This window comes from Sabethes cyaneus, chromosome 3 (assembly GCF_943734655.1).
Source record: "Sabethes cyaneus chromosome 3, idSabCyanKW18_F2, whole genome shotgun sequence".
In the NCBI taxonomy this organism is placed as follows: Eukaryota; Metazoa; Arthropoda; class Insecta; order Diptera; family Culicidae; genus Sabethes; species Sabethes cyaneus.
In genome coordinates, this window is record NC_071355.1 from 70,839,829 (window position 1) to 70,855,129 (window position 15,301).

General features: G+C 37.6%; 1 protein-coding gene across 4 annotated transcripts in view; it reads left to right on the top strand.

The window, feature by feature from the left end:
- LOC128742165 (uncharacterized) overlaps window positions 1-15,301 on the top strand; it is a 132,489-nt gene that overhangs the window by 60,765 nt on the left and 56,423 nt on the right. Inside the window, exon 1 of one of the 4 annotated variants that reach the window (XM_053838414.1) lies at window positions 5,614-5,664. The exons of 2 other annotated variants lie outside the window; for them this stretch is intronic. The gene's annotated coding sequence lies outside the window, so the exon portion shown is untranslated. Of the gene's footprint in view, window positions 1-5,613; window positions 5,665-14,129; window positions 15,016-15,301 lie in introns of those variants that run through there. One more of the 4 variants, XM_053838413.1, reaches the window with a different exon arrangement.

A 15,301-nucleotide genomic window follows, 5' to 3' on the forward strand; every position in this document is an offset into this window, starting at 1 on the left:
CATCAGTTGTGCTGCAGCTGCTGCTAGTGGTGAACAGGTTCCGTCAATTCAGAATTTGTTTTCAGTTTTGTTAGAAAATAATAAAACTTTTGGCTAGTGACAAAGCCTTAGATAATAGAAAAAAAGAGACTGAATAATATGTAACAATTGAGTGCTTGACTTTCAGAGTGGTTGTAATCAGTGCTGAAAATTTGATGAATTCGTTAGTAGCGAGGTGGCGATTGCTGAAGAGCAGCTGAAAAATGTACGTTTTTGGACAACAATTTTTAATTCATCATATTTCTTGTCGGAAACCCAATAAATTGTGTTTGTGTGAATCAAATGTATGGTTAAGTGATTTGTGAAGATGATCCTATCAAAAAATTTTGAAAATATGAATAAAAAAGTGCATTTTCGGATCATTTATGTTCAACTGATTAAAATAGGTGAGACTGCTTAACTCGTTCCTTACCCTACTTGTTTTACGAACAAGGTGGTAACAAGCAGGATAAATAAAACTAGACATAGTCATAAATCAACTATTTTATTTGCTTATTATTCATTTTACTATAAAAAATGTATGTAAGGCATCTATTATTTGAAGTGTTGTGGGCGAAGCAAACGTTTTACAGACAATTGACAATGAATTTAACACCATGTTATAAGGTTTTTAAAACTCACCAAAACAGCAAAAAATCAACATAACAGTAACTTGGGTTTCTTTGATTTGTTATCAACAAGATACAGCGACTGATAAAAATTAAAATTTAAGTAACAGTTCAAAAAACACAATAAATTCGACGGATATAGTGTTGTTGCAAGTTACCCCGCTGTTGCAAGTTACCCCGTTTGACGGTATACTACAACAAAGGTTTAAGAATTGGTCGAAAAACACGAAGTTGATCCGAGGTCCGGAGGGCCTAGTCACATATACCAATCGATAGGGTTCGATCACAACAATTTCGGCTATAAAATTTCATTATCCGTCAAAATGTCACTATTTTTCATGTCAACCAACGTGATTTTAAGCGTAATAACAAGTTTCTTATATGTGTCCCAGTTTCGCCTTCACCAGACGACTTTCTTGTCACAATTATTAAAAAAGCTGATTTACAAAATAAGCTTTCACCGAACGTTAAATGCAAAAAAACTGTTCTATGTGTTTCGCAGCTTACTAAGTGAATAAAATTGAGTCTTTATAACCCAAGATGCTGATAAATTCGTAAGTTCAATAATCGGAACAACGAATGGTACTCCTTCCAATTTTATTGCACACGTCCTAACCCCTTTCTTTCTGTCACGCGCATTTGACAGTTCACCTCTCTGAGGTGTTGCTTTTTGTTTATCAGCCGTAGTTTACCGTATCGCGATTTTTTCCGTATTTCGCCGTTTTTTGCGAGGTTTCCAGGTCCATAATGTATGTTAAGGTAATCCTGAAGAATATGTAAGTGGTTTTGTCCACAAATAAAACAAGCAGGCAATTGTAATAATGAGGAAAAGTCAAAACAAAAGCTGTGCTACTATTGGGCGTGAGGTGCGCAATAATAAGATTTGAAGGTTATTTTGGTGTGCAATAATGGGGGCCGGTGTTGTGCAAAAAAACATATTTTACACGGTTCTTGTAAGGAATTCCACACGGATGGCAATGAGAACTTATTTTACATTTATTTAATTATTTATTTATTACAATAATTTATCTGAACAATGTTCTTAGTAAATGAATTAGCGTCAAATTCATATAATATTAGGCGGTAATGGGTACTTGATAACCAAACAGCGTACGATGATAATTGGTTTGTAACAGGCCAGTAGAGCGAAGGGCACGTTGTGAAGAACGAATTTTTTAGCGAGACAAAAGCGTCGACGAGTCAATTACCCTTATTCTGCGAGGCGAGTGACGTGACTATGTTGCAGTCACCGCGAATCAGGTGACAATTGTCATCTAGGTGACTCGCCTTATCACTTAGGTGACAAGGGTTTCTTACCTAGGTGACACGATTGTCACTTAGGTGACTCGACTCGCCGTGGCGAGTCACGGCGAGTGACAATTGTCGTATATAGTCATGTGACTCGCAGAATAAGGGTGAATGTCACCATTCATCAGTTTCGCAATAAAGCGTGCTTGATCCAGTTTACGACGGCTCGCGAGCGTATCGCTACCCAGTAGACGGTAATGGTCTGGATACGGTTGTAGGTTAATAGGATCGCGCCAAGGAAGCTCACGTAGCGCAAGTCGGACAAATCTTTTCTGGATACGTTCAATCAGCAAATTCTAATACAACTGGTGAGGAAACCAATCCAAATTGCAGTTTTCCAGAATTGGACGAACCAAAGAGCAATAAAGAGCTTTCAGGCAGTGTGGATCCTTAAAGTCACGGGATATTTTAGATAATACCAAGTCGGCGGGTGGCTTTCGATATCAGAGTGACGTGGTGTAAGTGAAAAGTGAGCTTAGAGTCAAGAACAACACCGAGATCAGTTACAGAGTCGACTCTCTTTAGCTTCAGTCCTTCCATATGATAGTCAAACAATATTGGGTTTTAAATACGGTGAAACGTTATAACTTCACAGTTGGCAATGCTGATCACGAGGCAGTTCCTGCGACCAACGGCCAACGAAATCATTTATCAAAGTTTGCAGACGACGACAATCTTCCATGTTTCGAACTTCTAAATACAATTTTAGATCATCAGCGCCAGACGGTAGTAACCGCGTGACGCCGTTGAAGAATAGCATGAATAACAAGGGGTCCATGTAACCTCCTTGCGACACCCTCGAATTATTGCGAATTATTGTAAACTGCGAAGATACGCGTCTGTTTCCAGCAGTTTTTGCCAAAAGAAGGGCATTTTACCCTACTTTTCTTGACATGAAGAGATGTAAAAGTCCATATCTACGGATTCCGCTGAGATAAAATTGATCTTTTTTCGCCATATCTAAAGATATATAGCTATCATCAAGAGGAATCCCACAACATGGTTGTGTCCTGATGTTTTGGTCAAATAAACGGCATTTCACCCTAGTTTTATCAAAGATTACCAATAAAGGCGAATATCTCTGGATTCCGCTGGGAACAATTAAATCTTTTTTCACCAAAAGAAAGTTATTTTTATATGCTTTCGAACAGTTTGGTGTTTGTTCACAGCACAGTAGTTTTGGTCAAATAAAGATCATGTTACATTAATTAGGCAACGTTAACTGAGAAAATTAGGGTTAAATGGCTAATTTTTCCGCGATCAAATACCTTTCCATCGGAAACTACATAACTTTAGCTTTCTTGTGGCGAAAAAATATCGGTTTAATCCCAGCGGATTCCAGAGTTATTGATCAATACAGCTCTGTACTCCTAGAAAACTTGGGTGAAATCCCCTTTTTTTGACCAAAACTACTATAAACAGGACCGCTAGCAATCGCACCATTGAAATCCCCATAAAAATACCTTTCTTTTGATATCAAAAGATTGATCCTAGCCCAGCGGCATTTGGAGATATTGAGATAAAGAACTTTTTTGCAAAAAAATCCCCGCTGTGCACTGGCATTGAAACAATGCAGTAGAAAATACTATGGCCTGTCAAAATGTATGGTAGTTTTTTCGATATATATCGAGTTTAATTTAACAACTGCTGGGTACTGGAAATTGAAAAATCACCATATTTTCAACGATTGTTTGGCAAGAAATTTTAAGACTTTAACAAGATTGCCATTTCTAAATAACGGTTTAGCACAGTTGTAAGAAACAAATGTTTTGTGAAAATCCGGTGGTCAGCTAACCATTTCATTAAAGTTTAAACTTCTCAAAAAAGTGCAAAACTTAACTTATACTTTGAGTAGGGTATGTTGCTACATCGTCGTAATTGCCTATTCCCGTCCTATCCAACACAAATTATTAAAAATAACAGCATTTTTATGACACACAATGCAAAACTAGTTATTTCCTAATATTTTAGTTAGTTGTCTATCATACGCAATCAATCAGAGTGAGCTGAGATCTATTTAATGCTTTTTATCATTAAAGAAGTCCTACCAGCCAAATTTCCTACGTTTTTTCGTGCGACGAAGAAGACAATGTCGACTAATCGTGCTAATTTCCGTCATTCATAAATGAAAATAACTCACGCAAGGCATTGTCGTTATTCTACAGCCAGAAAAACTTGCCTGACCTGCAGAAATTTTGTAGAATAACATTTGTCATGCCGTGCTACACAAATACATGCGCGTTAGCTTCGTAAACATTGTTGTGATTTTTAGTTCGGACGATGAAAAATTTTGTTGGACGGATTTTAAAACGGTACGACGAATTTTAGCAATAAAGTCAATTGCGTAATTTCAATAATATGCTTTAATAGTCGCTTTTCAGTGATTTCAAAGTTCACGGATCGGAAGGTAAGTGTGTTTTAGTCAAATCAGTACAAGAACTTTTGGAGTATTCACTAGATCCATCCAGCAAATGATGAAAATTAGAATGGCTTTCCTTATTACGACGGGAATTAGAAAAAGACCCTACATAAGTTTGCCGCATCTGCTATCCATAAAACATGGAATTTTTTCGATCCAATTTCTACATTGTAGTAAGCACATATCACAGAGCGGGTGAAATCACACATCGAAAACGCAAGATTGACAAGTCAAGAGATTTGAGAGCATTTGCAAATAAATGATACGGTTCGGTGCGTTTCTCGGTACAAGTGATAAGCAAATGTTTGCTATCGCCGGTGTGAGGTGTACACACACAGGTGGTATGTATTGTATCACGGAGGATGCCACGTTTTATAAACTGTCTTGGCGAAGGCAAGGAAAAACGTGCTTCGTATAGATAGGAAAACCGCATTTTACCGACTGGCATTGTTCTAGTTTCCGCCAGCCCTGTAGCGCTGCTGACGCTGAGGAGCATCGTGGGCGAAGAGAACCCCGACGCCTAGTGATACTCCGGCTCTTGGTGGCTAGCCCCTCGCGAATATAATAGAGTTATTTTGAGTTACCGCCGTGCACGCTGATGTCCTTCTAAGTGGATGAGAACTTTGCTATCCACTGGGGGTAGGCTACGAGTTTCGAATAAATTTTCCGTGTATCAAGTAAGCCGCCAGGCTTGGATCTCGGAGAATGTTGAACGGTTAACAATGCTAAAGTTTGAAAGGATATGTGCTGTCTGCTGTATGCAGGTAGATGTCAATGCAGAGAACTTTTATTTAAGCAAAAGCTCTAGAGAAACATCTTATTATCCTGGTCAATATGGTTGCTGTACGTCATCACACTCTAGCATTCAATTCTTCTGAAAGTGTTCCTTTATTTTGCGACTACAAAGTTTTTCTGGTTTTCTATCACTAGAAAACTAGTGATACTTGAAGTGATTGTGTTGAAGCTTTTGAAAATGGTCATGCGAGAAAGACAAGCGCTCCGGTGCGCATTGGCAAGTGATAACGCATTAACTGCTAGCAGTAGCTACATATATGCGTTATTTAATCGTTCCACATTCTCGTGTTTAGGCCACACTCTGCGAATGTTTGACTGAATTGAACGCTCCGACGCTATCAGATGTGTACAAATGTGGCGTCATGGCTTGATTCGTGACTACTTTACGTAGACGTTGATTGGTAGTGATCCAATTACTGTTGCTATACGGAATTCTGTTGAGCAATGCATTAGCGGAATTAGGCGGAGGCTGGGGAGATAAGTCTTTTTTTTACGGTAAGAAGTTGATTGTGTTTTTATAGAATGGTAGTTTTTTACAATCGACGCAGGGAACGGTAGAAGAAAGTAATGAAACAAAGTTGTTGATAGAATTCAAACAGAGCGGGTCAAGGCATGAAGGGCGTGAAGCGCATTCGCTTTTTTTTTCTATCGCCTGTTTCTCGAAGATGGCTGACCCGATTCGTCCGCTATTACCTTTGTTTGAAAGGTATTATTACCTAGTACATCGGTATATATACGTGATTCGACGTTTCGCTTAAAAGTTTTACGCGCTGACGGGATGGCAGCGACGATTCACCGTTCTCATATGCTAACCGGATAGCAAACCAAGCTATCAGCTAGCGTTACAAGAACAAACAAGTCGGCAAACAATACTCCCGTTGTCTAAATGCGTGATAAAATTACAGAACTCGATAATGCGACAAAAACTTTATGTTAGACTGTAAGTAATCAGACGGCTTAGTGGTGTAATTGGTTAAACATCACGCTCAACTAGAGATTGAGAGTTGTGAGTTCGACTCTCACCTTCGTTTAGTCGATATTTTTAGCACAATATCAAGATTTTCAGTTCATCTTATCTTTGATTATGCGAGAAATTTACGTTTACTCTTCTCGGGAAGAAAAAAAAATAACAAAAATGTGAAAACTCCGTGACGCTATTTTATCCGGAATCACAGAACCGATTCCAACGATTTTAGTACCAAAGGAAAGCTCTTTTTTATCATAACTTTTTAAGGAAGTTTTATTAAAAACAAACAAATGGTTTAAAGGTTATGCTCAAAAACTTGTTTTGCCTAGGTTATAATTACCGTCTGTTTCTCAAAGATGGCCAAACCGATTTATGCGCTATTAATCTCATTTGAAAGGTAATTTATATTGAATTGTTTTTCGAACACGTGAAAATTTACAATAATTTATAACGATTTCAACCAAGATGATTTTTCTAGTTCCAACTATTTTAGCATCATTTTAGAGGTCTTAACACTACGAATGTATCTGAAAAATTTCATATGATTTGGTTGCACCGATTAAAAGATGTTTAAAAATAATTGATGAAATTTTTTCAAGAAAACTTTATTGATTTAAATCAAATAGAATGGTTTTACAGTTACAGAAAATTATGCATGGTTTATTTATTATCAAAAATCTATAAACTAGACCTTAAACAAACTATGCGTATGCATAGCATGGGATTAATATCCCAAGTAACATGCAATTCTAAGTGTTATTACGTTCCTCTAGTGGTTTTCATGACCAATTTCATAAAACCGTTATTAAATCTAGAAATCTGCCTTCCGACCAAGCCAATCGCTATAAAGCTATAAAGCATACAGCTTGCGCTGGTAAAAAGCTAAATCAGCTAAATCCGTGAGCAGAAAAGTTAAAGTTTTACTGTCAGATCATTCTTGTCGATTTGGTTTATAGCGATTGTAATAAAATATTCCATAGAATAATTAATAAACTTTCAGCAGCCTCCGTTGGTTTGCAGCATATGCGCATTGAATTTTTTCGTGAATATTGATATGATAGGTCAATAGGTGGATAAAATCAAAGCGCCATCGAAATTTTGTGATTTTTGTAATTTACGGTTTAATAAAATTAATATATTCAATTAGTCAATCTCAGTTAGTCAATTTAGTTGCTTCCTGTAGTAGGAAAACCGATTGATAGTAACTTTTTTTCTGCAAAACATTTTGTTTTAATGAATTTTTGTTTACGACGTAAAACAAAATACTCGCATAAAATAATGGTTTCGATGTTGAAATATAATATTTTTCATGATGGCAGCAATAAATCGGATTGGTCAGTGTGTTACCGTTTTGATAGCTCTATAAAACTAACAGATTCATTGACGGGTTGACAAGCAGTTTTGATTGGTGCGCCATATTTTATTGCTACACCACGCGAATGGTGAGCTTATATAAGACGTGGGGCAGCCAACTAGTTTTATCGTGGTAACTTAAGCAATCACATCAATTTTTTCTTTATTAACACTTTTATAGTGGTTTTATAGCTGTCTAGAAAAGCAAAGCCATGGGTATAAACGTCCTGTTGAGAATTGGATCCTTCTTTATCGACAGACTTCGCAGCCGGCTATTAGAGTACAGGACAATTACGGGGCTAGTGCAATGATCCTACTGACTCCATGGCAGCACCTCCCAGCCTAGCTACCTATATGTGCGTTTTGACTCGTATCCTCTCGGTATTGCGTAATACCGTTATAAAACCAGAGCTATTGATTAATAGCGCAATAAAACCAAGTGGTTTTAGAATTATTGCTTGGGGGATCGTGATAAAAATGATATTTTCGTGAAACTATCCCCGTCTATTTGCTAGCTAAAGGTGGCCCTAACAAAAAATTAAAAAGGTTATGTTCCAGACTCAACCGCACAGCTGGCGTTGAATTACGTTAGGTGGGTGGGTGGAAATCTTAAATAAAAGGAAACTTTTTACACTATATTGACCTATGTATAGCGTAAAACAGCGTTAAGTGCATAATAGTGCCAATTAATTGTAGCGTATTTTTGGTATTATTTTGTATTTTGTAATGTCAAAAACGAATATTTTTACCAGTGCTAGGATAGGGGTATTTTAGAATAGAAATCTCCCTCACGCATCCTTATTAATGAAATTTTGAGAAAAAAATTAATTCTTCGAAATAATATGTTATTGTCATTAATAAGAGCCACTTCTTGATCTGGCTTCACGTTTGTCTGCACTGGCAATTATCAAAAAGCAAGTTTATCGTACAGATGCCATTTAATTCTATTCTTTGCCATCTGAGCATATTCGCTCTTGACTACTCTCCTATTCCGCAGCTGCAACTGTCGAGGCACGAAAATTGATTTACGTTAGCCAGTCCATGCCTGCATATGTCGCTTGTTTACATTCGGGTACCAATCAAAAGAGCGTGGGTCCACACCTGCCATTGAATGACCCAATATATTTTTACATATTTAATTTTTACATTTTATATACACCGAAATTTTCCAGTTCATCCAATTTATCACTCTTCGCAGCAGAAATTTTTTCATTTCCTGTTATGCTGTAACAAAAGTAGAAAAAGCAAAGGCCTGGTGCTGCATTCCCAACCGGAACTAGACCATCCGTTTTTTTCAACACACCCCGAAAAACAATTTACGTTAAGTTTTGTAGTAGAAACGATGCATCTACGACAGTTTTTATTGTGAACATTGAAACTTATGGTAAATTTATTGTAAAAGTGCGTCAACTTCAAAATTTATTAATATTTTTGTTTCTTACTTTACGCAAGAGAAATGGACATATTTCATCATAAATTCACTCCCTTTTTTAAATATATTTTGTTTTTTCGTCTAAAAAAATTACTATAAAAGGATGATAACTTTTACTGTATGAAAATTTTTGTTCACGAAAAACTAGATTTTTTTATTGTTAAGATACTTAACAACCCGTCATTTTTATGGTAGAATCTCTGAAAACCATGAAAGTTATGGTAGACAACAATAAGTTTGATAGTTTGGTTATCTTTTCGGACGATAAATTTTATTGGTTTTACTGTATTTTGTATCCTACTGTTACCATGATTTTTATCTTCGTGTTATGGTTATTTTTTCCGGGACTCTACGCTCGACTGTGTTAGTGTACAGAACTACTGTCAGAAAACAGCTGCTAGTCAACGCAAAATCGATGATTTTAAAATAATGATAAATGTTTGTCGAAAAATTAACAACATCCATGTCATATTTTATGTTTAACGGTTGCTGATTTGATTTTATTTTCTCGAATTATCTTATGATTGCATGAATGATAATGGGTGAATACTATTGCTTTGCCTCAATACCGGAAAATTTAAATGAGCTCTGCACCTGAGCGAGCGCAATATGACAAGCATGCATGAAAATTTTCCGACCGTGACAGCGAGCGTACATGCACAGCTGGGCACGATATTAGAAGCCATTTGCGGAGGCAGCTTCTCGAATTTATTGCTCCAGCATCAGCAGCACAGGTTGTTCAATGTTTTCACCGTGCTTGGTTGAGCAACGGGTCGCGTTAGTGTATTTTAAAGTTTTAAACTTTGACAGCAGCAATACCATCCTTGGAAATAATGACTTGTCATAACAATTCTCTTGTATCCCTAGAAACACATAATAATAATGTCTTTTTATGTTTCTTTTCCTCACACAGGTAAGTGGAAAACTAGCAAGGAAGTTCGTCGAATATGTAAGTTTAACTTGAGTTCTGGATGGTTTGTACAGCTCAATTAAATCACGCTTCAATGTTCTGCAGAAACAAAATTTTATACGTAACTTTCGAACATTCTACAGTGATTAGCTGCGCTACAGAAACATCAAATGCAATTAAAAACCTTGATATCGTCCTACACATTGTAGAACTGTCGAGTAAGTTTACTAACGCTTACCGTTTTGGTACTTCGAGAACCAATTTAACCCTATAGGTCTGTGAAGCCACGAAAAAATAAAGCTTGAATAAGCGATAATTTGGCAACTAAATGTCCTAGAGATTGCCATCTTCAGCAAAAACGTGTGTTTTGAGTACTTTTATAATTGTCTAAAACAATATGTTCTTGTAAAATGCAACCAACAAAAGTCAAGCATGATAAACTCATTTTGAAAGAACTGTTTAAGAAAATGCTCTATAGCTTTGCACCCGATAGAGATAGGAATAATATTTCTTCAGCAAATTAGCTTGTTTTCATATTTTCTGCAAATTTGCCGAAGAAACCATGTCTCTAACTACTAACACAAAAATTTAAGGGTTAGGTTGTGTTTTTTTATCGACTGGATTCAATTGTAACTGTTAATATTCGGCAGGGCAGTCTTCGGAGAAATTTATCAAGACTGAAGTTTGATGTTTTCCCGACGTTTCGACACTTTGTTGGTGTCTTTTTCAAGGGGTACTGTGGTAAAATACATTTTTAATGTTATTTTTAAGTTGCTTACATAAATTTCACTTTGCTTACATATCATTTAGTCTTTTGCTCTGTTTTTTGGTTTGTACATATTACGGTCATGGAGGGTAGTAGTTGGTACATGAGCTGGAACTGGAGGGACATATTTATTTTAAAAGTGCACTGTATTTTAGATATTGCCCTGTTTTTCTTACTTGGAATATTTAAAAATTCAAATAATTTTTCTTGCTTTGACCTGTACTGCGGAGCACTAAACGCTTCTTTACAAAAGGTTTCTATTGTTTGAAATATTTCAGTTTAGCTGTTGGGCCTTACCGATCTATTACTGTGTTTATTCTTTAGTGTATGCAAGATTGCTGCGTAGGTGGTGTTTAGACCTTCTACATCTACACGCTTGTTTACGGTGTTTGGTGTATTCGTGATGTGACACATTTCTAGAAATGGTACTGTGTGTGATCGGTAGCTGTGATCTACTATGGACGTTTGGCTTAGATTGAATCTGTGGTTGTGTGTGATGCAATGTTCTAAAACACCAAAAACACCAGAGCAAGGAAACAAACTACCAACTAGAGATCGATCACCACAAGGAACCACTAGCGCCGACCAGACAAATATGCCGAAACAAACCACGACACACTAGAAGCAACATCCACCGCAACAAAAATTTACAGATCCATTCCATACGTGCCAAAGCTCACTAATCAAATAACAAAAATCCTTACGAAAGATCATCCTACACTAGTAATAGCTAGCAGGCAATACAGGACAATAAAACACTTCCACAGCAACGTGAAGGATCCGGTAGACAAATTAGATAAAACCAATGTCGTTTACAAAATCCCCTGCAACAACTGTGATAGTTGCTACATTGGGATGACGAAAAACAAGCTAAAAACTAGAATTTCTGGCCATCAGTCGAATGTAAACAAATTGGAAGCTACACTAATGAGTCACACAAATACCAGTTCCGAAATCAGGTCACTAGGAGAAAAGACAGCCCTATTAGAACATTGCATCACACACAACCACAGATTAAATCTAAGCCAAACGTCCATAGTAGATCACAGCTACCGATCACACACAGTACCATTTCTAGAAATGTGTCACATCACGAATACACCAAACACCGTAAACAAGCGTGTAGATGTAGAAGGTCTAAACACCACCTACGCAGCGATCTTGCATACACTAAAGAATAAACACAGTAATAGATCGGTAAGGCCCAACAGCTAAACTGAAATATTTCAAACTATAGAAACCTTTTGTAAAGAAGCGTTTAGTGCTCCGCAGTACAGGTCAAAGCAAGAAAAATTATTTGAATTTTTAAATATTCCAAGTAAGAAAAACAGGGCAATATCTAAAATACAGTGCACTTTTAAAATAAATATGTCCCTCCAGTTCCAGCTCATGTACCAACTACTACCCTCCATGACCGTAATATGTACAAACCAAAAAACAGAACAAAAGACTAAATGATATGTAAGCAAAGTGAAATTTATGTAAGCAACTTAAAAATAACATTAAAAATGTATTTTACCACAGTACCCCTTGAAAAAGACACCAACAAAGTGTCGAAACGTCGGGAAAACATCAAACTTCAGTCTTGATAAATTTCTCCGAAGACTGCCCTGCCGAATATTAACAGTTACAAAAATTTTATTTTTTTATTGCAAGCCATGACTAACTTTTCATACCCTCAGATTATGGGGGGTATTTAAACGAACAAAAGTGCTGAAGACCCGATTAGCTAAAATGAAAGCAAAAGACGCTAGGAAAAAAGTTGCACTTTTCGTCTTTTTGAACCACTGTCGCACTCTAAAACTCCAGGAATAAACCGGTTAGTAGGAAGCAAAATTGGGCGATTCGCCTTACGCGAGCGTACTAAATACGAGGAAAAGTAGGAGGAATTTTTTATGGGGGGCGCTTAAAAATTTAGAATACTGCTTAAGAAGCATTTTGGTGGTAAGTTTCGTTCAAATTCTCAAATTTTAAAGTAAAAGAGCTAAAGTTTAGCCTAATAATAGTGACTTGCACTATTAACAGTTTGAAGAACTAAAGTTAGCCGCAAGATTGGTATGCTGATAGCCCCCACGTAGTCAACCCATCACTTATAATCAGGTATAAAGCAATCAATGATTCGCTTAGACTGCTATCACTCTAAAAAATCGACATGTCGCACCCACGTGAAAAATCATGTAAACTTCTGTACAGCAACTTACATGAACTTCATGTACTAGTTAATGGGAAAGTTGATAAAATTTACTGGGATCGTACGTAAACTGGTTAGTATGACTTAGGGCATATTGCTACATCGTCGTAATTACCTATTCCCGTCCTATCCAACACAAATTATTAAAAATATCTGCATTTTTATGACACACAATGCAAAACTAGTTATTCCCTAATATTTTAGTTTGCTGTCTATCATACGCGATCAATCAAAGTGAGCTGAGATCTATTTAAATGCTTTTTATAATTAAAGAAGTCCTACCAGCCAAATTTCCTACGTTTTTTCGTGCGACGAAGAAGACAATGTCGACTAATCGTTTTAATTTCCGTCATTCATAAATGAAAATAACTCACGCAAGGCATTGTCGTTATTCTACAGCCAGGAAAACTTGCCTGACCTGCAGGAATTTTGTAGAATAACATTTGTCATGCCGTCCTACACAAATGCATGCGCGTTAGCTTCGTAAACATTGTTGTGATTTTTAGTTCGGACGATGAAAAATTTTGATGGACGGATTTTAAAACGGTACGACCAATTTTAGAAATAAAGTCAGCCGCGTAATTTCAATAATATGCTTTAATAGTCGCCTTTCAGTGATTTTAAAGTTCACGGATTAGAAGGTAAGTGTGTTTTAGTCAAATCAGTACAAGAACTTTTGGAGTATTCATTAAATCCATCCAACAAATGATGAAAATTAGAATGGCTTTACTTATTACGACGGCAATTAGAAAAAAACTCTTCCAATAATTCATGTGAATGTTACATGAAAAGTGTGATGGATGAGAATTACTTATGTTTTCACGTAAACTTGACGTGCCGATTTTTTTAGTGTAGAAGCTGGTTCCTTACCCTACTGTGCTCAGGTGCGGAAATGGTTCGCTCATCCGTTTTACACCAGGCAGCGCTTGCAGCAGCGCCTCGGTGGTCTTCCGTCCGCTAGTTGTGCAGTGCAGGGCAAAACGCAATCGCAGTGTTTTGCTCTTTCTTCGCTCTCAGTTTCATTTCTTCTCGCTCTTTCTCCCGTTTCCGCTTCGAATCCGTGAGACGTTATTGTTCGAAATGTATAATTCATCGGTCGGTCCTTACCGTGCCGCGCGTACATAATAGATCATCTATGATGGGTGTCGTCGGTGCTTTGATAACGGTCGATCATCTTTTGCCTGTCTTGGTTTGGTAGGTTCTCGCGGGTTGATCTCGTCTCGTCTCGTCTCGGTCGGTCGGTCGGTCAGTCAGTCAGTGTTTGCGGAGGTTATCAACGTGTCGGTCGTCCGGCAGACGGCAGTGCGAGCTTGCGCAACCAATTGAACCGGATGAGTGCGATGCGTCTTTCGGGTCGAGCGGGTTAAGTGCGTTTGACTCTTTTGTTCCGGAACTGTAATGCGAAGCAGTGATTTAGTGATTAGTAAATAGTGATATTTATTCTGGCTGTTCAACGTGATAAGTATTAGCAGCAGGGCCAGAGCGCCAGAAGTGAAATATTCTTGCGAAAAACAAATTTCCCCTGTTCGTCGATGGGAAAACGTTCGCTCGTTCGTTCGTCATATGACGATGCGTTTCCTATAAGCAGCTGATCCGCGATCTTCGTTTATCGTCGACGGTGGACGGTTTGTTTGCAAACAAAACCACAGCGGATCCGCGCCCGTTGAGGCTGTTTTTTATAGTCCTGTACACCGTGTGGATATAAAAATAGTCCAGGTCATTATTTCGTTGGTGTTGTTTTTGTTTTTGTTTGGTTGTTGGTTGCAAGATTGTGTGTTGAAGTGGCAAATTTCGAAACGATTTTGCGCAAAGTGCCAGCATGACCCCGAATGGGCTCAAAATCTGCCGGGCGTGATAAATCTTAGGTGGAAACGTTCGGCCGAGTTGCGTCATCGAGATTCTACTGCGACGTTACTTTGTGGTGGCGCTGCAAGCCGCATTTGTTATTCAACATTTTTTCCCAGCAATGAGGGAGTTTCTGCGTTAAATAAAGAACCTTTCTTCACCATAGAAGAAAGCGGTTTGTTTGTTGCCGACGGCGTGAATGTTCATCGATGAAAATTCAAATCACTGGATAGAGTTTCATACCCATGCTACTCGTGGGTGTGTTTCGTGTTTGTGTTCTAGTGCTTACCTCATCAGAAGTATCGTGTTTTAATACATTTTACTAAGTACATATGCCGGTTGATAGTGCAAGATGATCCTTGGAATTGCCGTCGGCTATAGGGTAATTATGACGCATTAGTTCTCAGCATAATTTGCTTCTTGATTCCGAGTACTGATATTTGAAAGATCTGTCGTCGATGCGAGACCATGCGACCGATCAATAGGAGTCAATCATTTCTTTGTTTTGCAGTGGTGAAGCGAATTTAGGCCTTTGTTAATCGGTAGTACCTATAAATCTTTGATAAGGATGAAAATGTTTTGATGTGTTTTCCTATAAGCATACCCAAGTAATAATGAAGGTTTTATTTCACTCTTATAAACCTTCTTATGTGTGCACCCTTCCCTTA